Below are 12,860 nucleotides of genomic sequence, written 5' to 3' on the forward strand. Positions count from 1 at the left end.
CGTTTTATTTAAAGTAATCGTGTATGTTTTATTTTAGATTTACCCCTGCATTTCAATTAGGCTCTTTTTTTTTTTTTTTTTTTTTTTTTTTCACTACTGTATCAGATGAAAAGCAGTAGAATAAAAACTGATTTCATAAACTACGAGGATATTTGTATCATTATCATGAACTTTCAGATGTTACTTCCGATGTGAAAAACAACTTCCTCTTCCGTCTTTTGTAGTGGTATTTGCTTTGCTCAGGCAACAGAGTGAGAAACGGACACTTATATTGAGCATGTTATTTTGGCCTAAATTAATTAACGTTTTTAAAATAAGAAAATTGTCACTATTGCTCCTGTTATGAGAATGGACTGACATTTATTTTGGTGGTTGGGCTTGTACAAGGGAGAATTCTGAAGGTATTCAGTATATTTAAGTAATTATGATATTTATTTCAAAATGTAGTTCTATTTATCCGGACTCTAGACTTTCCAAATCCAGTTATCTGAGTGTTATTCATCTTGTTCTTCGAGCAAGTAAAAGTAAAGTATTCATTTGCGCTGAAAGCAGCGATTTTTTATAACTTTATGACATGATGAGCCTAATCTGTTTAGTTTCTGTAATGATTAAAATATGAGTTTCAGCCTAATAATAGTCATAATAATAATAATAATCAAGAAATGTCAAAGTACAAATCAAAGGTGATGGCAATGAAATGATTTTGTTATGTAAATAAAGGGTTCTTCCTTTGTAAAAACAAAATTATGGTAATTTTAACTTATTCAAATTAAAAATATTTTTTACTATTACTGTAAAATTATACGCATCGTCATTTTTTATGCTTTTTAAAATTTATTATTAGTTTCAGAATTCTACATGTAATCTCATTTCACTAACATTTATTTTAATTCCTTAGAAGTAATTATTTATTCCGCGTTTGATGTTAAATTAGGTATGAAACATGCTCGCCCGTTACCAAATATTTCTCTATGAATAAGTTTCATTAATAAAAATATAATTACTTTGGTATTGTTAGCAAATTGTGCATCAAACCAATCTTATGTAAAAAGATAGATACGTTATTATAGCATCGTAAAGCACACTAGGGATATCTGTCAAAGAGAAGGAGTTTTTTGTGGAGGACCTTTCTGAAGGAAACTGGCTCTCATTTGCTTTATACATAGAGAGAATCATGATTTAAATATATATACAATTTTTATATATACAATTTTTATACAATTTTTATATACAATTTTTATACAAGGTTTCACTCATTACTTTTATTAGTACAAAATTGCATGCTCATTACGGATTTTTTTTGTTTGTTTCAGAAAATAAAGTAACATTTTTAATTTATATATTTGACCATTTGACTCTGACACTTTTTGGTGAAATTTTGTTTATAACTTTATGCAGATTTGTAAGGTTACGTTTACCCTGAAGGAATATTTATGGATTTATCTTCTAGTCATAATAAAAACATTAAAGATGATTAATCTGTAATGTAAATGATATTTATTAAATATAAGTACACATAAAGGAAATACCAAGTCTAAGTTTTTAAAAGTATTGTTTGGAAAGAAGTGTTTCACCGCCATGATCCCCCTTTCCTTTTTTATAAGAGTGAAACTTTCATTTCACTGAAATTATTTATTGTTCATTAATAAATGTCATATTAAATGAGAAAGAGACATTTTTTAAATGAAATATCAGTATAACTTAAAATGGTAATTTGCAACAGAGGAAAAAAAATCTGACGTAAACACCACATGACTTTATTGTACGGCGTGTTAAATTATGCATATTTTTTGCCGTACTTGATTTAAACTTATTTCTTCGAACTTCATTAGAGGTAGATTTCTTGTTCAGTCAATTCAGTTCTCAATTTCCCGCAAAGCAAAAATGCATGAAAACGCAAAACATCCTTATTAAATATTTCAAAATACAGAAAAACCTAAAACACCAATCACAGTTAGAAAAAATATTTTGCAATTAAAATTAGACTTTGTACACAGAAACAAGAAATTCGGTCAACGGAAAGGAAGTATAAATGTTCAGCACCAAATGACTATTCTAGTAAGAGTTTCAAATGTAAAACAATAGTGACCTTGTTAGGTCTAGCGTAATGTAATTATTGATAATTTTACAATTATTACATGCAGATTAATCAAAGCTCTAAACTCTTAACTGAAAACATAAGAACAATATAATTAAATCACTTTTAAGGCAAAGTATGCGCGATTTACCAACATAAGAATAAAATCGCAGAGCTCACAGAGCCAGGCAAGAGAATATATATATTTTGGTGCGGTTAATTGCGTATAGATGTCACGTCTAAAAGAATTTGAGAGCGTTCAAAATGAATATTTTCGTTGAAAAATAACACCCGAAATTGTTCGCGATTACAATACTTCGTTTACTTTTACAAGGAAGTAAAAAAAATGGAAACTGTAAAAACGAAACAACCATATCCAATCTTTCCGCCAAAAATGTGTTACGCTTTTTTTTTGGGGGGGGGAGAATCAATCTCTCATTCTGCAAAAAAAGTTATGTTTTATTAGCCCAAAGGGGCAATTTGCCCAGAAGGGGTATTAATTTCGTTTCGGCATTTTGCGTCAGTTCACTATAAATGTCAGTTCACTTTCAATATTGTTGCCACCAAATATTAGAGCCCCTTATATTTAAAGAAATTAAGTATTGAAGAATCTGTATGAATGTATGTATGTTTCTCGCACTCTGAAAAAAAAAAAAAAAAAAAAAAGGATACCTAGAGCCATCAAATTTTGAATAAAGTAGTTCTCCATTCGAATATGGGCATCTGGGAGCCCAAATTTGGAATTTGGATTTTTTTTAGTACCTATCTCATATTTTGTCAAATATTAAACAATTTTTTATGAACAAACTCAACGATTTCAAAGCGAGCAATGAAATCCTGTACAGGGGTAAACATATTTTTATCTCCAGCACGCGAGAACGTGTATCGAAAATTATCAAGATATGCTTTTTAAAATATTCTGTGATATTGCCGTTGACTTGAATTTTATGGTTTAATTGCGAAGAACATGATATTGAATAAGTAAAGGTAACAGACCAAACGTTACAAACATCCTTTTGAGCGTAATATAAAATGTAAAAGCTTTCAGTTTTTTTTTTTTTTTTTTTCCATAATATTTTTTTTTTTCACTTTCTGCTCCTAAGCTTTTGTTGAAATAAGGTAGGATGAACGTATTACTAAAATTCACTCATTTGCAGTTAAGTAGCTACACTGAATTGGCATTAACTTCGTTTTGGCATAACCTCCTTTAGCTTAATAGCCGACATTCACGATAAATGTTGGTTAACTTTTCAAAATGTTGCCACTTTACTGTATTATATTTAAAGAAATTAAATAATGAAGCATCTGCGCAACTGTATGTATATTTCTCCCATTGCGATAAAACAACAGTACCTAGAGCCATCAAATTTTGAATAACGTAATCCTCCATCGAATATGGTTATCTGGAACTCCTCATTTGGAATTTGGTTTATTATCCATTTCATATTTTGTAAAACTTTAACGAATTTTTGATTAAATTGAACGATTTCAAAGGGAGCAATGGCAACACTGTACGATAAAAAATAACATTTTTATCTTCAGCGTGCGAGACTGTGTACTGGAAATTCTAAAGATATGCTCAATTTAAAATTACTTTAACGCTGTTGAATTGAATTTTATGGTTTAAGTGTGAGGAACATGATATTTAATAAATAAAGGTAACAAACAAAACGTTAAAAACGCCCCTATAGGCGTAATGTAAAATCTGATAGCTTTCGGATTATTTATTTATTTATTTTTTAAATATCTGGATCAACAATAATCGCAATTATCCAAATTTGGCTAATGTTTCATCTACTGTAATCCTCGCTATCTGCATTTTTCTAATATCTTGATTGGCTATCATCTTTATTTTGCATATTAGATGATCCACGCTAGGTCAGTTGTAAGACAACCGATTTTCAAATGCGTGAAAAGTCATCGTGTACGAGCTAAAACATCTCAGATAATGTCTGACGTACCATCGTCTAGAGTCGTTCCGTCAAAAGTTTTCTCCAAGGTTGGAATTGACTATGCCGGGCCATTTCAAGTGCCGGCCTGTCAGAGTCGAGGAGTAAAACCAATGAAATGCTACATTTGTATATTCGTGTATTTTACTACAAGAACTATACATATTGAATTAGTAGGTAATCTAACATCAGAATCATTTATTGCCGCTTTGAAAAGCTGTATATCTCGAAGAGCAAAACCAATGGAAGTTTTTCCTAGCTCAGATAATATTCTCCGTATCGTGAAGCTCAAAACTGTTTTCAAAAGGCCAATTCACAAACTTAGCGTTTTGCCTATCAGTGATTAAGTTTTTTTTCTAAAGCATTATAACGTTGTACTTTGCTTTAAATATAATTAAGTTCCTGAATAGTATGAAGGCTTTTTTGCATCTGTTTTGAGAACAATTTAGTTTCATTTCATAATTTCATATTATGTTTTCTTGTGAATATTTTAATGACACATTTTTGCATAATTTAATATTGTTATGATAATTTCATTTTGTAAAAGCTATTTAGATTTGAAACGATGTTTCAACGCCGAGCGGAATGTTTCGGCCACCAGAGCTCTCTGCCTGTCTGTGAGGTATTATTTCTCAATGCGCAGCTCGCATTTTGTTCTTGCAAACGCTAATTGTAACTTTCTCGCTTTAGTTTGTGCTGTGTTGTGTTCTAAAGTTGAAACTGCTGAAAAGTGACACGGACGCAAAAGTGAGGTTTGAGACTAATAGGAGCTCTGGTGTCGGGGCAAAAAAATAAAAAAAATTCCTCAGGGCGTAAGCCCTCAAAATCTGTGCCTATGGCACAACCTCATTTGGACGAATTCTTGGCTCTGTCACTTTAACCTGATTAGGACGTCTGTCACTTTAACCTGATTAGGACGAATTCTTGGTTCTGTCTGCGAAGTTTTATTAATGAAAGCTGAGTAACGAAAAACATTAAATTAATCCTTTTAGGAGTATTTGAGAATTTATTCTCTGTCAAAGATTGCCATAAAACACCCCTGAAAATCATTTGTTTCCTACTAAAGTGTTCATAACTCGACATACTGTACCTCACCCCAGAATTTATGCTTAGATGTATCGTTCTCGAACCGATTTATTAGTGAACAGGCGCGTTCATGACCAAATCAAATCCTTTAGCATTTTACACAAGTCCATAACTGAGAGGCTCCACTGATTTTAATACTCAAAAAATTTGTGCACTATGGCTGCCATCTATGAACAGATATCTGAACAAATGTTTCTCGCTAAATACTTTTCCTCAAATACTTGTGCTGCCATCTATCGATAAAATGTTGAATTCTTCAATGGATTGGCAATCTGATCAAAGTTTTAAAGTTAACGTAACTTTTAAATATACATTCGAAGAAATGTTAATGGATCATTTTCGAATTATGAGGATAATCGTTTGTGTTTATGCAACAGTTTTGACTTTAAAGCCATACTTGCTTACATTTATTAGTTCAAACATTGCGTTAATCACGAATGGGCTATTAGTCTCGACACAGCATTTTCCGTCTAAACACTTAAACGCGTTATATTATTTTTCAAATTGTTGCCACCACATATTATCGTCCTGTATTATATTTAAGAAATTAGATAATGAAAGATATACCTCAATGTATGTATTTTCTGGCACTGTCAATAAACAACGGTCCCTAGAGCCATCAAATTTTGAATAAAGTATTCCTCCATCCTAACATCGACACCTGGAAACCCGAATTTCGAATTTCGGTTTTGTTTTATTATCTATTTCATATTTTGCAAAACGAATTTTTGATAACGAATTTTTGATTAACAAACTAAACGACTTCAAATGAAGTAATGGTAACAGTGTAATGAATACAATATTTTTATCTCCAGTGAGCAATATTGTCTATTGGAAATTCTAAAGATCTGCTGTTTTAAAATATTTTGTTATTTTTCCGTTGAATCGAATTTTATCTCGCGTAATAGCCAAGGACATGATATATAATAAATAAAGTAAACACACAAAACTTTAATAGTAAAAAGAGAAAAAAAAATATGTGTAAAGCCATCATAATAAGAAAAACTGAACGTTGATATGATGAACTGAGGAAAGACTGAAAAAAACAGAAAAATGTATGCCAACACTTAGCAGTGTATCGGAAATTCTAAGCGTATACGGCTATGCTGCTTTTAAATCTTTTTTTAAATTTTGCTGTTGAATTGCATATGGCTTAAGTGTGAAGAAAATTATGCTTAATAACACAGCTAAAAAGAAAAGGTTAGCAGGAATGAGTAAGTGAGTATTAAGAAGCCATTTTTAATTCCATCGACGGGATCCAACAGGCTGAAAAGCACCTAACTCAGTAGGCCACCTGTTCCGTCGATGGCGGAAAGAAGGTAAGTGTGTATAACAGCAGGACTGGTAGACTGCGAGCTCAGGGATAGCGTACAAACCTTAACAAACCCTTTGGGCGACCGTTAAAATCTTAAACCTTTCATGTATATATTTTACTATGCATTCATTTTTTAGGTTAAAATAGGCTATTAGTCTCGAAATTTGATTTTGTGTTGGTTCACTATAAATGGCGTATGAATTTTCAAATTTTTGCCACCAAATATTATTGCCCTCTATTAGTTTTAAAGAAATTAAATAATGAGGAATCTGAACGCTTTACGTAAATACAACATATGTAAACATACAATATATGTAAATCTCGAAATTATAATTTAAATTAGCAAGTGTCCTTAATTCCTCCTCTCTGTTCTAAAAATAGTAATAACTTTTCTGGACTGCGTCAGTTTTACATCAGTTCTATGTCTCATGGCTTGAGTAATGCTGATGACATGGCTAATACGGAACCTAAACTCGAAAAGAAGAAAGGAAGAACTTAAAGTTTCTCTTAATAAACAACTTAAAACCAAACTTTCTTTTGGTGAGCCTCCATACTGGATAACTGCGTACTTTAGCTTCTGCCATTATTTCTATTAAAATGTTGTTTCCCTCTGCTCTCTTTCTATGGCAATAGTATCAAAAATGTAAGTTTTCTGGAAATAGACACGATAAGAGTGCCAAATATATTACTCTTACTCAGCTTATTTCTTATCTATTACCTATTACAATCTCAATCTCTTATCTGTTAAATCTTACTCCGCTGCCATTACAGATTCAATATTTTAGTATTCTACGCAATCAGAATTCTTCGTCTTCAATATGGATCTACGGTCTATGCTATCTCTACGTGCCGCGCTATCAGTATTTCTGCGTTTCTATATCTCAGAGCTCCTACATCAGTACTTCTAAAGTTATTATTATCAAATGTATGTATGTTTCTCCCATTGTGAAAAAATTAGCGGTACTTAGAGCCTTCAAATTTTGAATAATATATTGCTTCATCCGAACGTGCACATGGAAGCATGAATCTGTTTCATTATATATTTCACATTTTGTAAAGCTTTGATGAATTTTTGATTAACTAACCCAACGATCTGAAAGCGAGCTGTGGAAACACTGTTCAAAATAAAACACATTTAAACATACTGTTATCATTCGGGAATATGGAAGCCATTTATCTTTCAGTTTTAATTAACGAATTCGAGTCTACGAAAGCAATGTGTAACCTCGGCCGGAAATGAAATACTTTTATCTTCCGTGAGTTAGCATGATGCCATACAGTAAAGCTAAGATACTTTTAAATTTAAAACCTGGAAAGTATTCAGTAAAAAACTGAGATTAAAAAACAATAAACAATTTTCTTCAGAAATTTTTTTAAATATTCTGATTTAAATATACATGCAATAAAAAAGTCTGAAAGCTTTCAGATTTTATATTACGCCCAAAGGGGCGTTTTTTTAACGTTTTGTGTGTTAATTTCATTTAATAAATATCATGTTCTTCGCACTTAAACCATAAAATTCATTTCAACGGCAACATCACAAAATATTTAAAAGAGCATATCTTTAGAATTTCCGATACACAGTCTCACGCGCTAGAGATTAAAAAAGTTTTTTTCTCGCCCCCCCCCGTACAGTGTTTCCATTGCTCTCTTTGAAATCGTTGTGTTCAAATCAAAAACTCATAAATGCTTTACAAAATATGAAATAGATAATAAAATAAATTCCAAATTTGGGCTTCAAGATGCCCGTATTCGCGTGGTGACGTACGTTATTCAAACTTTGATAGCTTTGCCGTTGTTTTATCACAATACGAGAAACATACATACATTTATGCAGATTCTTCATTATTTAATTTCTTTAAATAAAATAAAGGGCTCTAATATTTGGTGGCAACAATTTAACAAAGTGACTCGCCGTTTATAGTGAATCAACGCAAAATGCCAAAACGAAACAAATAGACATTCTGGACTGACGCCCTTTGGGCTAAAAATCATGCAATGTCTAATAAAATATATTCAGCATTTTCGTGAAGTTACACTAGCTGGACTCATTAAAATCATTATATACATTTTCTTTTTTGTGATAACTCTTTTAGGCGGCTGGTGCTGCGAGTGAGAAGTTTTTAAAGAACCCGTATGCGCCGAGGCTTCTGACCACTACACCACGAAAGTATGCTAAGAAGAAGGGAGAAATACCTTATACACTTAACACTTTATTGGGAATTTTACTGCTGTATAGCTTTTAATAACGTTGTGTTTTATTGTTGAATTGCATGTGGCGTAAGTGCAAAGAAAACTATGCTTAATAGTAAAGCTAAAAATAGAAAAAGGGAGAAAAAGGGGAGGTTGTCAAGGGAGAGTTAAAGCAGACTTGTAAATTGCGACTACAGCGAGAGCATAAGCAACCATTAAAATCTTTGAGGCAACCATTAAAATCTGGAACTTTTCAAATTTTACATTTTTTTGGTTACTTCATAACACGTTTAGCAGGTTTAACATTTCTTTTATAATCACTAACAATAGTCAACAATATGCTCTGTTTATAATATGGCTTATTCCTCTTTCCTGTGTTAGTTTAATTACCCTCGTATTAAAAATGTTTTTTAATTTAGTTTGAGTACCCTTGTAAGGATCTTAAGTTTTACTAACGTTTATTTTATTTTAAATCTTTACTATCACTTCTTATTTTCTACTTCCGGCCAGAATTATAAGCGTGAAGGAGTTTATGCAAAGTTGTCTGGCGAACGCCAAGTATTTAAGTGTGGCCTTTTTGCCAAGCAGAAGAGAGGAAGCCGTGAGTTCGAAGCAGGCCGCTTACCTTAGAAGTTACGCAGTTGCTACTTTGCCTTCCAGGCCAGAGGTTTTAATCCTCTTGATAAATTAAACGTATTGTAGTGTTCACAGTCTCTGTGCTACATACGCTTCCTGTTATTATAAGGCCAATCTTATTCTAAAGTTAAATTAGAGTTTAGTTTTATTTTGATATCTTTTAAGTTAGACCCCGAGTGGAGGGTCATTGTATTCCGAAGTACGGAAGTCATTGTATATAAAGAAAAAAATAAAGGATTTTGTATACCTTTCGTCTGTATCCTGTCTACTTACTACAACTAGTGAACATAGCTTTAGTAAGCTCTCTGTTCTAGTCAGGTCATTGTATGTTTCCGAAGAAGGTTAGAAGAAACATTGAACCTGATAGTGGCGCCCGACGAAGAATAACCATGGCCGAGTTTCAAGAAGAACCTGTGCTGCCTGCAGAAACAGCTCAGAATCCAGAAATGCCAGCTGCCGCCCTGGAAGGATTTGGGTATATTGTCCAGACCATGCGCGCTTCGATGAAACCAAAAGCAACGTTTAATGGAAACTCACAGGTAACCAGATTTTGGAAAAATTGGATGACCACTTCATGCTCTACCCCGTGCACGAGTTTCAAAAAGTTACCTTAGCTACCAGCGCTTTGAGGGGCCAAGCGCTTAACTGGTTCAAATGTATCGGCAGAAGTCTCTTGGGTCAAGCAGGAAGTCCCACCTATACCTACGAAAATTTCAAGACTGCCCTACTAAAAGCCTTCCCTGTTGTAAGGGATCGTGCGAAATTAGAAACAGAACTTTTCAGTATATATCAACAAAGAATGGAAAACATCTCGAGTTTTATTTTAAGAAAAATTCACGTTTTCAAGCTCTTGTATGGAAACCGTCCGGATCCTGAAATAATTCAAGTGATTTTGCCGAGGTTACTACCCCAAGTGCAAGACTTTATTGAATTGAGAAATCCGACTACACTGGAAAAATTATTTGAGCTAGCAATCCAGTTTGAAAGTAGAAGAACGGCGGACGTCGAAAGAAGACGCCAATATCAACATCGAAACCAATTTGGTACGCCAAGACTACAGCAAACTCAAGCACATGGCTACGGAGAAAAAGCGAATCAGTGGGCAAGGAAACCCGAGCATTCAAAAACAGCCGGCGAACGTCGACAGTTCAATAGCAACCCAGGAAAAAAGTCTCAAGGCCAGTGGAGAAAGAAGGAAAGCACCGAAAGAAAAAATAATTTAAACTAAAACGGATTTCTGCTGACGAGAGGGTGCGGAAATCCGAAGGCCACGAAAACCCCTCTTCCTACAAGTTAAATACAGTAATGGTGAAAAATTTAACTCTTCCGAAGATTGAAGTCTTGGTAAATAATATCCCGGCCACCGCACTCCTGGATACCGGCGCGCAGTGTTCCTGTGTGGCAGAAGTCTTTTTTAGAAAGTATTTTCGCAAATACCGCATATATAATGCGGATAATACAACAGTATTAGTGGCGCAAGGAGAACAATGTAAGTGCGTAGGTAAAGTACCTTTGTACATCCCTATCAAGGACGAACAAGTAAAGGTGATGTTTTTTATAGTAAAGAATTTGCAAGCACACTTAATACTAGGAATAGACTTTCTTTCAGACGCACAAGCTACACTGGATTTTAATGAAGCGTCTCTTAAGCTGACGATGAAACCAGTGCGTGTAGAAAAGGTTGAACCGCCAAGGTTAAATCTCGACCACCTGCCTAATGACGAGCAAGATAGAATCCGACAAGTGGTAAGTGAATTTGCTTCCTTATTTAGTGATATTCCAGGATTTACCCAGGTTACTAACCATAGTATTGACACCGGAGATGCATTGCCGGTTCGTCAAAAACCATACCGGAATGATAAGAATAAGGAAAAAATTATAGAATGGCATATTACCGATATGCTACGTAAAAAGATCGTAACGCCTATCTCAAGTAGTTATGCTAGTCCGGTGGTTTTATGTAAGAAAAATAATGATTATCCTTTGGAGCATCCAAAAAGGTGGAGATTCGCTATTGATTACCGTAAATTAAATTCCATAACGAAATATCCGGTATATCCGTTACCGATTATAGAAGAAATTTTAAGGAACATAAAATCAACCAAATTTATGACAACTTTAGACTTAACGAATGGTTATTTTCAAATAGGGATCAGGCCTGAGGACGTGCCTAAGACTGCTTTTATAACCAAGTCTGGCACTTACGCATTTTTGCGAATGCCGTTTGGCCTTTCAGGCGCCCCAGCAACATTTCAGCGATGCATGGACATTGTGTTAAGACCTGTTCTCGGAAAGTCCACATTTATCTATTTAGACGATATCATTATTACTAGTGATAATCTAGACCAACATGTACAGGATTTAAGACAGGTGTTTTCTTTATTAAATGAGGCCGGTCTAAAAGTTAATGTCGAAAAATGCAAATTTGCAGCCCCTGAATTAAAATATTTAGGTTACAAAATATCGCAAAAAGGGATCGAGACAGATGAATCAAAAATAATCGCTGTACAAAAGTATCCGACTCCAAACACGGCAAAGAAGCTCTCTTCTTTTCTAGGACTTTGTTCATATTATAGGTCCTTTATAAAAGATTTTGCGGCTATCGCTGAGCCATTGTTAAAATTAACAAGGAAAAAGGCAAGATTCTCGTGGACGGCCGAAGCCAATAGTGCTTTCGAAAAATTAAAACAAGCATTAACGCAAGCCCCTGTGTTGAAATTTCCTGAAAAGGATGAAAATTTAGAAATTTCAGCGGATGCTTCGGATTATGCGGTAGGAGCGGTACTTTCGCAAAATCAGCAGCCAGTGGCATTTTTTAGCCGAACTTTAAATCAAACACAAAGAAACTATTCCGCGACCGAGAGAGAGGCACTTGCAGTTCTGTTAGCAGTGCAAAAGTTCCGAGTCTATTTTGGAAAGGCGCCGATAACAGTATATTCTGATCATGCGGCGGTAACTAGATTGTACTCTGGAAAAAATTTATCCCCAAGGTTAATAAGATGGGCACTCAAGCTGCAAGAATATAATCTGGTAATCAAGCATACCCCCGGAAAGGAAAATATCGTAGCAGATGCCCTGTCACGAATTAAATTAGACGAACAGGGTAATACCGTAAAAGTTGCAATGCTGACAGCGTGTACAATAAATTCCCGAGAAACTGTAATAACCGAACTGGGTAAGGATCCTGAGTTTGGAAGTATTTATGAGTATTTGAAGGATCCTGAAAATTTTAGCCACCAAGATATTGTGGCGATAAGAAATAGGGCGGCCCATTACGAACTAATAGATGGTCTATTATTTTATACAAAAACTACGAATTCCAACAACGAATTTCGACCTGTTATCCCAGCTAGTCTTAGATTAAATATCCTGCAAGAGCTCCATGACAGCCCTTTAGCTTCTCATGCTGGTATTCGAAAAACTACTCAACGCGTACGCGAGGCAGTCTACTTTCCTGAACTGCAAAAGTTAACAAGGGCGTATGTCCAGTCCTGCCCAACATGTCAAGCCGTTAATTATATTAATTTCCGCCCGGCCGGGTTTCTAAATAGTATTAAATCCGAATTTCCAAATGAAATAATCGGCATCGATTTATTGGGCCCTT

General features: G+C 34.2%; 2 protein-coding genes across 2 annotated transcripts in view; both read left to right on the forward strand.

Annotated features, from left to right (window-relative positions):
- The window catches only part of LOC118198487 (uncharacterized), a 180,393-nt gene that overhangs the window by 63,287 nt on the left and 104,246 nt on the right, over positions 1-12,860 (forward strand). The gene's annotated exons all lie outside the window — the stretch shown is intronic.
- The window catches only part of LOC118198588 (G protein-coupled receptor Mth2-like), a 40,652-nt gene continuing 27,994 nt past the window's right edge, over positions 203-12,860 (forward strand). The window contains exon 1 of the mRNA XM_035370310.2: positions 203-401. The gene's annotated coding sequence lies outside the window, so the exon portion shown is untranslated. The remainder of the gene's footprint in view (positions 402-12,860) is intronic.

Source organism: Stegodyphus dumicola, chromosome 9 (assembly GCF_044657685.1).
Source record: "Stegodyphus dumicola isolate Sdum_Otavi_A_Nest chromosome 9, ASM4465768v1".
NCBI lineage: Eukaryota > Metazoa > Arthropoda > Arachnida > Araneae > Eresidae > Stegodyphus > Stegodyphus dumicola.